Below are 15,098 nucleotides of genomic sequence, written 5' to 3'. Positions count from 1 at the left end.
GAAGGATATGAAAAACTTGCGTTTTTACGCAAAAATCGTATTGGTAACGAAAAATTTGTAAAGAATCCGAAAAAATCGCAAAACATACGAAAAAGTCGCAAAATGTTCGTTTTCAAGTCGGAACTTTTCCAATTCGGGTCGGATTTGTGGGTTAGTAAATCAGCCCCTAAATGTACATTGTGATAAATATGCCCCTTTTAGTATAGAGATCCAGATTACCGAAACATCCCTTATCCAGAAAAGCCCAGGTCCCAAGCATTCTGGATAACAGGTTTCATACCTGTATAAGCTGAATTGGGGCATCAAAAAAAGTTTGATTTGCAAAAAGGGGTTCAAACCCCAGAAAATCAGAAACACCTCCTAATTAAGGGGAATGTTTAACTTAATGTGTAGTGAAGTTTCATTTTAAAGTAATACACTATGCAGGGACATTTACTAACGTTCAGATTTTTTCGCCATTTATTATGTGTCAAAACAATGCCAAATTAAAAATACGTCATCTAAAAGCTGTCAAAGCCATGTAGAAGTCAATGGCAAGTTTCCTTTTTACAAGTGGAAAATCTTTCTATACTTTGTGGTTTTAGAATTTGTCGGGGGGGGTGGGTTGACATTTTAATCTGTGCAGTGTTTGCATTTTTTTTTTGTTTGTGCTTTTTTAAAAAGAAAATATTTTTTTTGTTTTTTTAAAAACCTCTAAAAAATGAGAATGTTGATAACCGATGGTCGCACGAAAGATCGAAAATCGCCACGTGTGTGGGTTCGAACTGGGTCCCAATGAATTGGTTTCACTTACACCCATATTTTCTCACTACTGCTGGAAATATAGTCTGTAGGAATTCCCTGCACTGCAGCTCAGCATTGTGCCATGGCCGAGGTTTCATTTTGATCCACATCATTACAATCACTGCGCCTGACACCTTTAAAATAGTTTCACCTCTCCTCCCACGAGTTTACTGTTGACGTGTCCTGAACTGTCAAAGAAGAAATGTAAAGCGGGAGGGTGCATTTGTACACATGGTTTTCCAGTGTGCAGGCGTGCAGAAAACATCCCTCTCTCTCTGTGTGGGAGTAAGGACTTCAGTTACTCATAATAATAGCTGCCTTTGATCCTAAACCTCTGAGTTTCATAAGGTGAGAAAAAAGCTTCAGGGTAGGATGTATCTCATGCCACCCAAACTCCAGCAGGACTTTTACTGACTCTAAAATCTTTGCTGACCTGGACAGTGCTGACCTAGTAATTAAAGGCTAAGTATTATAAAACAATATAATAATCAAACATATCCTGCAGTATTCTGCAATAGTTCCAGGAATTGTCTTCATTCTACACTGTCAATATACTGTAGAACAGGGATCCCCAACCTTTTATGCCCGTGAGCCACATTTAAATGGAAAAATTGTTGGGGAGCAACACGAGCATGAAAAATGTTCCTGCGGTGCCAATAAGAGCTATAATTGGCTACTTAATAGCCCCTATGTTGACTGGTAGCCTACAGAAGGCTCTGTTTGGCATTATGCTTGGTTTTTATGCAACCAAAACTTGCCCAAAAGCCAGGAATTCAAAATTGAGCACCTGCTTTGAGGCTACTGAGAGCAACATCCAAAGGGTTGGAGAGCAACATGTTGCTCACGAGCCACTGGTTGGGGATCACTGCTGTAGAATATGGCTAACTTGCAGTTTACTATTAATTACCTTACAATAATAGCATAATCTTCTGACTGGCAACACCCCCATAATTACTTATGCACATCCACATCTTCGGCTAACATTATTTATCGTTTAGGCTTTGGCATAATCAGAGCTGCATAACGCACAAATCAAAATAGAACATAGTAATAGATTAAAATAATTTGGCTGAATAATTAGCCCAATATAACATGGTTGATATGCATAATAATAAACAACTGCTCACATTTACAACTGAGAGCTATAAAGATGCTGCACAAGCTGCCTAATTATTTTCTTGCAACACAATTTATGAGGCCTTTTTTTTATTAAGATTTCATTTTTATATACAGGTATATAGACCTTAGGGCATAATTCATGATATTAGGATTTTTTCTTCCCTTGCAACATTCCTATGTGGTCACACTACAATAGAAAAGTGAAAGTTACAGTACTGCTTGCATTCTATAGAGTGTAAGGCTGTTCTGACATAGGAAACTGGTATCTCACACCTGGGAAATGATCACACCGTCTGAGGTGTTTATCTGTCCAAGCATATGCCAGTATTTCTTTTTAATCATTATTTATCTAGTTATTATTGATAGTCTCCTAGTCTGATTCTGATCTGACTGAAGCTTGACAATGAAAGCCATTGGGTGTGGACCACATCGGGCTGTTAATTCAGTCCCTTTCGATGGCTCTGCCTTGGTTCCTTATGTTCTTCTAGATTAGCTCAATTCAGCCCACCAAATTAGTGCCCAAATTGAGCAAATATCTTCTTGTTTTAAAGCACAAGGCTGCTTAAGATCTCTAGGCCTCTTGAACCCCCTGTTTACTAACATGCTCTTATTTACCTGATAAGAAATGTGCTGTGCATGGCAGATGCTGCTGCCTGTAGAAAGGATGGCTGAGGTATGCTTTCCTACATGTTGCAATGATAACAACTGGGAAGCACCTGGTGATTGGAAATAGCATTACTCCAGAATGGCCACAACTCTCGATCTGAAGAGCTGGTTAAATAACATAGGTCATAGACTGCACCACTGCCAGGGGCAGATTTACCTGTAGTAAGGACCTACGGTGGTGCCCCCATCAAGTACAACCTTTGGCCTGCCCCAGTCTGCCAAGTTCCCTTTCATTACAGTGGGCCCACTTAGAATTATAAGCCTCAGGCTGTTGCACAGGATGCTAATCTGCTATGGACAGCTGCAGTCACCAGTGGCAACCAATTTATTCCAAACCAGATCCTGATGCTAGCCATGCTCATGGTTGCAGTGTTACTCACACTATCAAGGTGTTGTAATAAGTATCAATAGCAGGTTCCAAACAGCACAGGATTAGATCATGACTGCAAATGCTATTGAATCTGGGACAGTTCTGTATTCTGTAACTGAGATACTCCTCCTTTGGTATAGCCACTATATGGAGCACAGTACAGGCAGCTCAGCTAGAGTAATCCACCTTTAACCGAGTATAACAGAATAAGGCTTAAGGTACAAAGACACCAGTGTTGTGAAAGGAACAGGCACACCCTGCTATAGATTTTCTGCCTTCTTCTCTCTTTTCACATTAACCTTTGCTTGACATTTAGCATTACAGAATTGTGTTGTGTTTCATCACACAATCTAAAACAAGGCTTTATGACACAAATACCTTCAAAATAATGTTTTTAAATGTTTAGGGTAGACTTGGCGGCAATGGTGTAAGCTTTTTCAAGTTAAGCGCTACTTCTAGGCAGCTTGGAATAATGTATTTAATACATGTCTACTTCTAATCTGCTTCTATTAATCTGGTTGCAAGTTAGCGTTTATCCGTAGTGCATGTGCACAATTCAACCACTTGGAAAAGGTGAGCAATGGTTACCTGTTCTCAGCAATAGTTTTTTTATCTCACAATTGTCATCTGCTCTCAGTTACCATCCTATCCAATTGAATGACTCTTCTTACAGAAGTCCTTATCTTCAAAATGCAAACCTGCAGCTGCCTATGTTTCTTTCATACCTGTTGGTATTGGAATGTATCAGTACATTCTACTAATGTAGCAATTGGTTCAGTTCATTCATTCAGATCATTACCCAAAGGAAAGGAGTGAACAGGCAATAGGTGAACATAGGAAAAACCCTGTGAAGGCCCTATCAAAGTAAAATTTTATTCTTTCAGGGATGCCTTCTGTAATGGAGATCATTTCCATAAGGTTCTTACAGGTCTGGACTTAGAGGCCCAAAAAGCCCTTCAACCATCCCACTAAATAGTAACTGTCTATGGCATCTTACAGCAGCCTTTCTGGCATTTTCAAAAATCCACAGATTTCCAGTACAGGCCTGGCTTCTTAAGTTTTTGAAATTACCATTAAGGAGCTTCTATCGTGTATGAATTTTGCCATAGACACCAATATATTTAAAAAAAAAATGCTGATTAACTTCAGTGCTTCCCAAAGCTGCCCACTAACTTATAACCTGCTATCATGCAGACAGCATATTTATTTATATAGAATAACATGTGTATTCAGTGCTTTGAAAGACATAAACACACATTTGTACAGTTATGATTCAAACAACAAGAATAATACATAAATGCCTGAATCTTCAATACCCATTAGGAATAAAGTTCCTGCCCTGAAGAGCTTACAGCCTTCAGAATAAATGGATTCCCAAGCACTAAAAGGTTATTAGTGAAATCTGGGGAAAATCTGGCACATGAAGTGCGCTGCGCAAATTGTTATTTAGACCACCACCCACTACTTTTTGACCACTCCTCCTTGGCCACACCCACTCTAAGTCAGGGTTTTTTCATTTAACAAAAAAAAAAACAGTAAATAAATCTGTTATGTTTTACTTTGCGGCTGTTGTCACATTAATATTAATGGTGGATTAAGAAAGAGAATCTATAAGTTATATCCCTGAAGCAGTATACAATCAAGTAACAAAGTATTTCAGTGGAATAAACAAACCATTTATTGGCTCAAAATTAAACAAACAATTCAAAAATAAGCAGTAAACATACTATACCAAACAATGGATAGGTGCATCCCAGTGCCTCATGGTACCTACTCTCCCTGTCACATTGCTGCTGCTGTCAAACTACAATTGCAAAAGCAGCTTCTTGACAGCAGAATTGTGGGGATGTTCCTGAACTATAGATTTTGTTTTAGCTATTGTGGACAAAGCCAGATTTGGGTTTACTAAACCCTAAGTATTTGTTTAAGGGTCTCCATTGACAATATGCAGGTAGCTGGTGCATTCATTCTCTATTTCCATTTACCACATAAACTTCCACCCTTCCCAGTCACACCTTTCTAAATTTTGATATAACCCATTTTTATCAGTCCCATCAATTATACAATCAAAACAAAGTTAATTGCTAAACTGCAAACACATTCAATAATATATTCAATATAATGCAAGAAATGGGAGATATTTGTATAATTTGATAGAGACTAAAGCAGAGAATAGAGGTGAAGCTTATGAAATTGCTGCAATCCATTATTTTTATTTACCAGATGGAATTCATCAGTACTATTACTACCTGCCTGTCTCATATCAAATCTGTGTATTTGATTCTAAATTTTAGTTTCTTGTTAGAACTTTGATTTAGAAGGTAAAGTACCTTGGAGTTGCAATGGCTGAAGTGCGGGTTGTAGAGAGGCCAAAACTAAAACGAAAACTTGGTTAAACATTTCCACAAGTTGATAAAACTAAAGATATGACTTATTGCTATTTCATACAGGCAGGGCAAAAGTCTTATAGGAAAATGTAATTAAAGTTGTAAATGGAAAAAAAAAATGCATAAGAACAAAAATGTGAATTACATAATGTAATAGTGCTTAGTTTGTAGTACAAAAATAACTACCATTTTCAGTAAGAAGTATTAAAAATCTACCATCTTTTCTTCACTCATGGTGTGTGTGTGGGGGTTTGCTAATATTTTTATTATTTGCTTTGAGCAACATTTTGTGAGTCATCCCTCTCTAATCACCTGACAGTAAATAATGCAGCTCTTACTGCTCTTTTCAGGCCAACCTCCACTTCTTTCAGCCTGGCTGAAAAATGCAGGGCTAAAGCTGGCAATACACGCACCAATCATATCGTACAAAACCTTGTTTCGTACGATATTCAGTGCGTGTATGGCAACTCAGCGAGGTGACCGATATCGCAGGAAGTTGCAGATATCGGTTGACTCGCCGAACGGGCGGGTTAAAAGATTTTGATCGGGCCCCATTGAAGGCGCCTGAGCAAAATCTATGTTCAGGACTGAATCGGCAGAAGGAGGTAGAAATCCTATTGTTTCTACCTCCACATCTGACGATTCAGCCCTGAAAGTCAGTGGAGGGTTGGAATGAAAATCCAGCTGAAGAGAAGAGGATATATACGCTTCGTGTGACCTCGTCCTAAGAGTAACAGACGCAGCTCTGTTCATTGGCTGATGCATCATAGCATGTATGCGTGCCCTTAACACGGACCACTAAAAAAGGTTTTAGGTATATAAAACAGTGATTTACACATGAGCTTATGTGATACATAATATCCATTTTGTTAAAAATTGTTCAAGTTCTGTTCCTACAGACTACAACTACTGGGAAACTGTTACCCAGTATCATGCAGTAATCTATATATAGAATTTCATGTAAGCTTTATGAATCCTCTGCTGCTGCAACTTGAAAGAAAGTAAGGAGACTTAACCAGTTGATCACCTTTCTCTATAAAAGTGTCTGTTGCAATCCCAAAATGTAAGTAAAACACTACTTTACCATACTAAACACTAACAATTGGTTTTAGGACCTGACTACAGCCCTGAGTCAACGCATCTTGGAGAACAATGAAAAAAACACAAAAAAAACATCTCCTTGAGGAAGATACGGTGAGATTTTTTTTCAGTTAGTTTAAATATGTTTCCACCATTGACAGAAAATAAAGCAAAGTTGAATTATAAGCTTCAGAGGGCAGAGCCCTGTAATCCTGTTTCATTTGCAAACACTGCTTGTTAACTCATTATATGTCTATTTTTTATCATTGCATAACAAAGAGAAAATATGTTCTCATTGGGCTAAGGCCCCAGGATGCAGATTGTCAGCCTGCTTATACACAGCCTGACAATCCACCTTGTGGGGCCTTACCCATACAGTACAGGGTTGTTCTGCTTCTCCCAGCTATTAGCCCTATATATCATAAGCAACAGTCCCTCATTCTGTCCTCGCCTGCCTGAAACTTGAGATGGCCTGCACCTACCCAGGGGTATAACTAAGTCTAAAAATCTAGGATATTTGCCACAGTTTTCCCTAGTATTCCAGATCTCATTAACCACTTCATATTTATATTGTCGTGTTTAAAGGCTTCTGCATAGAGCTTGATGTTTTTTGCAGCAAGAAACAATTTATAGCCCTGGTTCCAGGCTTGTGCCCCTTGGAGAGTTGGAAAGCCAAAAACCAAATATCAAAAAGAGCACGGCAACCCAATGCATTAATAATTTTCTGCCCACTCTTTCCTCTTCTTACTACCTTTCCCTAGACTTCATTTTTCTTACTCTGTTCTTAATTTTATGCCAATATTCCATGCAGATATTAGCAAAAAGTGTAATTGGATACGGGGGAACTGCAAGATAATTTCTGTAAACCAAAATTATTTGGGTAACGTAAACTGGTTGAGTTTAATTCAACGGGGCAGTATGAACTCTTTTTTATAGGACACATCCCAGTGAAGTCTCGAGTGACAGGGTAAATATGAAATGTTGCATTTCACCCTTTCTTTCTGATGAGGGGCAAATTGTATTTCTACCCAGTGCCACCTTAGGTACAGGACCTTGGTCTGACCCCACCTTTTATTAGCACATGCACACAACATTTGTGTACCATACATGCACTGTCTGCAAAAGGAACTGGTTCCCCCTCATCCAAAGCAGGATTTAGCTGCAAGTGTGTGGTGGCAGGTGGGGTTTTTTTTTTTTCTTTTTAGACACGGATACCCACGTCCTGCTCCCCTCAAGCTGCCTTCCTAGGCACAGTGACTGTATATAAGTACTGCCCTGAATGAGAACAATGCTGTAAACGGAACTTCTGCCTAGCTTGTGGGACAAAACACATAAGAGGAGGGAGCAGCTCATTATCCTGTCATGTATTGAGAGACAGAATGAGACTAAAACAATTCTCTCTCCTTCCACAGCAACATAAAAGAAAAATGTAAAATGATGCATGCTTCATGTTAAAAATGTATTTAATTTAGATGACTTTACTATAAGTATGTAGTTATAATAGCTATATTCTTTTAGTTGTGTCTGAAACCAAGATGGGCTAGATTTCATATTTACATAGCGAAAAGTGTGGTGCAGTCTTACCATACTGCACCACACTATGTTGCTACTCATGTATAATATACACTAAAAATTTAATAGGGGGAATTACCAGTGGCATTTTTAAGCGAATTATGCTGACTTCCAAAGTGGCATTATTTATAGCTGAGAACAAAGCTACTCATAGAGGTGCCTATAAAAAAATGGAAATGTTGAAAGAGAAGAAGCAAAAATGTCCTTCTAAGTCCAGCAGCAATAATATCCCAACCATCTGACTATGGCACATTCACACGCAAATGAGCCACCATTTTCACAAAGCATTTCCCTATTGTGCATCCCATTTGGCTATTATTTGGTAGGCAAATTTCTTGAGCGAGGAGCAACTGCCATCTGCTTTGACTGCATCATGTAAAAACTTGTTTGCAGAACATGGCCCCAGTTTATTTGATCCTTAGTGATTGTAATGTATTTGTCTTTTTTTTTTTTTTTGAAACAAGATCATGCATTAGGAAAAATATAATTGCTTAGACCTTTGGGCTAATTGAACACATCAGGATTAGAACAGTAGCTGCCAATGTAGCTGGCTACAAAATGATTTTATTGATTCCTGCAGGGCATGATAGGCTATGTATTCCAAAGGATATATTTTAACTCGCTTCCAGACAGCCACCTGTAGAAGCATTTTGACTACTGTTTTCTTCTCTGATTTACATTAAAATCTCAACACTTTAAAGCAAGAAGAACTATAGGGTTTATTCACTAAAGTGCGATAAAACAAGCACTATTTATAGCATGCGTTAAAATTTTTAGTGCGTCTTATTTCTCGCTTCTTAACGAACGATTCGCTAAAAGCATATTACGCGATGCTGCTTGCGTTATTTAAGTCGCAAAGACTATTTTCGTGCGGTATTTGACGCAACACGTGATAAATATATCCTCTGTTTTCATGAAAAGCCTTTATCTTTATAAAACATATTTTTTTAGAGATCTGAAATATTTAGGGGTACAGGTATGGGATCCTTTATCCGGAAAGCCATTATCCAGAAAGTTCTGAATTACGGAATGACCGTCTCCCATAGACTCCATTATAAGCATATAATTCTAATTTTTGAAAATGATTTCCTTTTTCTCTGTAGTAATAAAATAGTACCTGTACTTGATCCCAACTAAGCTATAATTAATCCTTATTGGAGGCAAAACAATCCTATTGGGTTTAATTACTGTTTAAATAATGTTTTTAGCAGACTTTAGGTAGGAGACCCAAATTATGGAAAGACCCCTTATCCGGAAAACTCCAGGTCCCTATTGGGTTTAATTACTGTTTAAATAATGTTTTTAGCAGACTTTAGGTAGGAGACCCAAATTATGGAAAGACCCCTTATCCGGAAAACTCCAGGTCCCGAGCATTCTGGATAATAGGTCCCATACCTGTATACCCTTTAATTTGATTCTATTTAGTAAGACACTTGCAGTGCAAACAACAGTGGGTGACAGGACACTTTTATTGCAGTTGATGGGAAATGACCATGGGGTAATCATTGGGCATGTTAATGATCCCCAACTGACTGTAGGGGTTATCAAAATTCCCAGTGTGCCAAATCCCTTACAGTATTTATAAACTCAGGGTGAGATTTGGGGTGCGCTACGAGGGATAAGGAAAAGGGAATTGTGGGGCACACTTCCCCTACCACACTACTAGGAAGAAAGTAAATTAAGTGTAAAACATTTGCAGAGCGATTTGACAAAATTGGAAAACTGGGCATCAAACTGGAAAATGAGGTTCAATGTTGATAAGTGCAAAGTTATGCATTTTGGTAGGAATAATATAAACGCGAACTATCTACTAAATGGTAGTGTGTTGGGGGTATCCTTAATGGAGAATGATCTAGGGGTTTTTGTTGATAACAAGTTGTCTAATTCCAGGCAGTGTCATTCTGTGGCTACTAAAGCAAATAAAGTGCTGTCTTGTATAAAAAAGGGCATTGACTCAAGGGATGAAAACATAATTTTGCCCCTTTATAGGTCCCTGGTAAGGCCTCACCTTGAGTATGCAGTGCAGTTTTGGGCTCCAGTCCTTAAGAAGGATATTAATGAGCTGGAGAAAGTGCAGAGACGTGCAACTAAACTGGTTAAGGGGATGGAAGATTTAAGCTATGAGGTGAGACTGTCGAGGTTGGGGTTGTTTTCTCTGGAAAAGAGGCGCTTGCGAGGGGACATGATTACTCTGTACAAGTACATTAGAGGGGATTATAGGCAGATGGGGGATGTTCTTTTTTCCCATAAAAACAATCAACGCACCAGAGGTCACCCCTTTAGATTAGAGGAACGGAGCTTCCATTTGAAGCAGCGTAGGTGATTTTTGGGCAGTGAGGTTGTGGAATGCCCTTCCTAGTGATGTGGTAATGGCAGATTCTGTTAATGCCTTTAAGAGGGGCCTGGATGGGTTCTTGAACAATCAGAATATCCAAAGCTATTGTGATACTAATATCTACAGTTAGTACTAGTGGTTGTATTTATAGTTTATGTATGTGAGTGTATAGATTGGTAGGTGTGGGTTGTGTGTGCTGGGTTTACTTGGATGGGTTGAACTTGATGGACACTGGTCATTTTTCAACCCTATGTAACTATGTAACTAGTAAAAAATGGATAGGGGCCACAATGTACTTTCCACCATACTGCCAGGAAGAAAGTATGAATACAAGGCATGATGAGATGAATTATGTGGTATATGTTTTTATTGTTCTTCTATTTGTATTACATATACATGAATAAGCACTTATTAACTGTCTGGTATGCCTAAATGCAGTGTGCATAATTGGTCCCCTTGCTATTTCAGCATCTTACTGAACTACTATCTTGGGTGCCATCCCATAAAATAAATAATATAATTTTTGTTTGTCAGAGAAAACATGTTTTTAAAGAAGCACACAATCCTCTTACTTATGATAACTTTACTTGTCAGAAGTAGCTATCATAAAGTATGTTTCCTGTTTGGGTTCATTTTATTGGGATTAGGAGAAAAGCTGGATTAGGGGTAGGATCAAGATGCTAACACCAGTATGATCCTATATACTGAGATTAGTAAGAATGTATTTACTGAATATTACCAACTGCAGGACTCTCTTATCTGAGAGATTTTCATTTTGGAAAAGTGCACACAACCTCATAAATAGCCAGTCTGTAAATCTCTTATTTATTTTCTATATCTATGTTTTCTATATCTTGCTAAATTTCCTTAGTATAGTAAAAACTATCCTGGTCATGATCAAAAGCAAACTGCCACCTGCTTTAGAGCAGATTTCCTTCAGGAGACAAATCTCCTTGTCTGCCAGGGCCCAAAAGCTGGTGTAGGCTATTTTCCAAAATTTCCATTTTTATTGTTCACCATTTGATAAATACATTTCTAAAAATGCCATAGGAATGAACAGAAAGTAGATACATTTTTCTGTGGTAAACACCAATCTGCCCCTAAAGCTAAGGACCCACAGAGCAGTTTAGTTGCCCACGATAGATCTCTGCTATTGCAGGTGACTAACCACAGAATAATGCCGCCACCAGCAACAATAGGAGTCGCCAGTTGAAAGGCTATTGCATTGTTTCATTATTGTGAAGTTGCACAAAGTGTCCTCCTGCAGGCAACTTTGCAAGACTTTGTAATAACAAAGGGATGCGATGGCCTTTTCACCAGCGACTCCTATTATTGCTGGTGGAAAGGCATTTTGGTGAGGATAGTAGCCCGTGATAGTATGTCAAAAGAATTGTTGCCCATGTCAAAAGAATTGTTGCTCGTCATTTTCGCCGTGAAAATTTTACGGCGAATCGAAACGGGACAGATTCGCTCATCACTACTCTGTGGGTCCATAGCCTTAATGAATGTGTGTGCAGTGCAATTGTGGTAGCAGTTTTCCCCTTTTGATACGTATTTTTCTGCACTAGAGAATCGCCAGTGCTGATATTGCAGTGAAAATAATCAGTCCTGATTGCCTCTTATACTTGTGAATTCCCCGGTTTTGGAGCACTCCCTCCACATCATTAAATGCTATTCACTTGGTTTTTATAAATTTCCCCTCCAAGTGGGATGCACACATGCAGTGAAAATTCAGTGGCATCCAGTGGCATGACTAGATATTACTGGGCCTCACAGAATATGCAATTTAAGACCTGTTCTACCAAAATATGTTGAAATTACTCGTTAATCAGGGTCATACTTGGCCCCCTACACTCCTGTGCCCCCCCCCTGCAACCGAAGGGTCTGCTTCCTTTGTAGTTACGCCCCTGGACTGGCATCCAAAACTAGGCTACTCCCACATATCATGCCTTGTATATCAGATTCTAAAGTTGGCATCTCTGCCTTTTAAATTAATCTATCCTGTGGATATTTCCTTGCTGCCTTTGCCAAACAAGGTGCTCTCCTCGCCTCAAAGCAGAAACACCCATATAAAGTTAGCATTACTGCCTTAACTCCTATAAGGGCCCTATCTGCATGGCATTTGTATGTCCTCATCATGTTTGCAAAATGATATTAAGTATAATAATAACAATAATTAATAATAATTAAATAATAATAATAAATAAGTCTTGCAATTTTCTGTGGTTCAATTTACAAAGAACCTGCTAGTCATAACAGTAATAGTACCAAATATATTAGCCAAAGGCATTTATGGAGGGCATGAAGTGTTACATATCATGCTAATAAAGACTAAAAAAAAATTAATAAAGTGCTTTTTTATTTGATGTTGTTATTTTGTAAAATGTTGCCTGAAATTAGAAGATAACAGCTAATCCTACTGTTTACAATACTCTGAGTATTAAAATATGAGCTTCTCCTTTTCTCCTTTGCTTTACAGTAGCGGAAGTAAGAGTGGCTCAAAAACAGTGCTTTAGGAATACGCCCTCTTTTATTAAATTACAAAGACAAATATTGTAAGACAATGTAAATGTTAAGAAGCTGATTTTTGCATTAAATAATGTCACAGCTCTTTTCATTACTACCCTGGGGGATACAACTGCACAGCTCATGTCCACAGCTTTGTCAGCCTGATGCTTACACAATAAGAATAATAGTGCTTGCTTAGGATGTGTTTGTACAAAGATCCATAATATTCCTTGTTTCTTTCCAGTGGCAGACAGGCTGTTTAATCTCATAATTTGTTGGCTCTTTGAACAGTACCTGCAGATGGCCACATTATTTAAACAAGGGATCTTGGATCTATTATTGTATTCATGGAAAATTCTAATTCTCAGCTACTCTTTGCACACTGTATTCCAAAACAAAGTCTTGAATTAGTGGGGGCACAGGAACAATGTCTGATGTTTACAACTGAAATATACGTGCATCATCGATATGTCGGAATACTTGTTTACCTGTGTACCGGAGACCCAAGCCTTATTAGCAGGACTGCTCTGTGAATCCACCTGTCAGGGAATATGATTTCTGCCACAGTGCATTGCCTGCTCCCTCTGGAAAGGCCATGTAATCATTAGTGGAAATGTGATGGGGAGCACTGCAGCTGGGACCCAGGGAAATAAAGAAACAAAACAGAAGGAATACATTTCATTTTATAGGACATAATATGTAGTGCACATAAAGAGCTCTGTCATTGTACATTGGTGAGCTTTAAATTTAAATTGTGTCTAGTGGATGCAATTCTAACATTACAGACTGGGGTCTTTTATCTGGAAATGTGTTATCCAGAAAGCTCTAAAATGCCGCATTACCTCACTCCAGTAAAAATCGCCAAATTCGATACCAAAGTTACTCCACTTTGTTGGAGAGACTGTAAACAAGCAGGTTCTTTGGAACATATCTTTTGGGAATGTCCTAAAATCCAAGGATTGTGGAAGGAAATAGAGGTTTTTCTTAGGAAATTACCTGTGAATTTGATGTGTATTCCTCCCAGTATGGCCCTTCTCCACATAAAGACCATGGACTTGCCTCCCAAGGAGAGACTGATTTTTAATCACATTTTTGTGGTTACCAGGTGTAAGATAGCAGAAAATTGGAAATCTAAAATAATTCCCAAAATTGAAGATATTCTTAAAACTGTAGAGTTTAATCTCAATGCAGAAAAAACCTGGGCAATCAGATCAGGAAATTTACAGTCCTTTCTGGTGAGATCAAGTTTATGGCATTCGATATACCCAGATACTAAATTGAATGATCTTAATTAGAGGTTATAAATCCCATAAATCTAATAAATCCAATACATCCTATAAACCCTCTCACAGAGATGGAGACTTTTCCAGTTGTGTACTCTGCATAACACAATAATTTATGAGGAGAGCGTACTGTTCTTAACTCTTAGCAATTGAATACAACTTCATTAGTTGTAGTATTAGGTGTAGTTGTAGTTATAGTTTTTACTATATGTATACTTCCTTATTGGGATATATCAATTTATTATAGTAAAATATTGCTCTATATTTTGTATACGCGTTTTGCACGTTTTCAACGCGTGATTAGTATACGGGTATAAATATACGTGTACATAACAAATTTCTTAACCAACAATATTAAATTATATTATATCATATTTTATCATATGTTGACCAATACTGAATGTATAAGTTTTCAACGGCTGTTATTATTTGTACAGCAGATTATTTTTCTGCATAATGTAAATATTAATGTTTGAAAATATTTTAATGCCTTTATTTGGCTATAATGTTTAAAAAATCCCAATAAAAATGATTGAAACTAAAATGCCGCATTACTGTTTGCCATAATGTCCAATCTGAACAGGCAGTGCCATGTATTTCATAATAACTAAACTAGCATAAATTCTGAAATTACTGGTTCCAAAGTAATAGAACCCATATCAGGTAAACAAAGGTCCAGGACTGGATGGTATTCATCCCAGGGTATTAGTGCTGTGATTGCCAAGCCTCTTCACTTAATTTTTCAGGATTTATTGAGGTCTGGCATGGTGCCAAGAGACTGGCAAATTGCTAATGTGCTGCCGTTATTTAAGTTTGACATCAGTAGTAGGAAAGCTTTGGAAGGGGTAATAAGGAATATGGTACTTGAATACATTGCAGTTCACAATACTACAAGTTTGTGCCAGCATGATTTTATGCGTAACAGATCTTGCCAGACTAATTTAGTCGCCTTTTATGAGGAGGTGAGTAGGAACCTCGATGCTGGAATAGCAGTT

This window comes from Xenopus tropicalis, chromosome 7, assembly GCF_000004195.4.
Source record: "Xenopus tropicalis strain Nigerian chromosome 7, UCB_Xtro_10.0, whole genome shotgun sequence".
Taxonomy (NCBI): Eukaryota; Metazoa; Chordata; class Amphibia; order Anura; family Pipidae; genus Xenopus; species Xenopus tropicalis.
Note: the sequence above shows the minus strand (reverse complement) of the source record.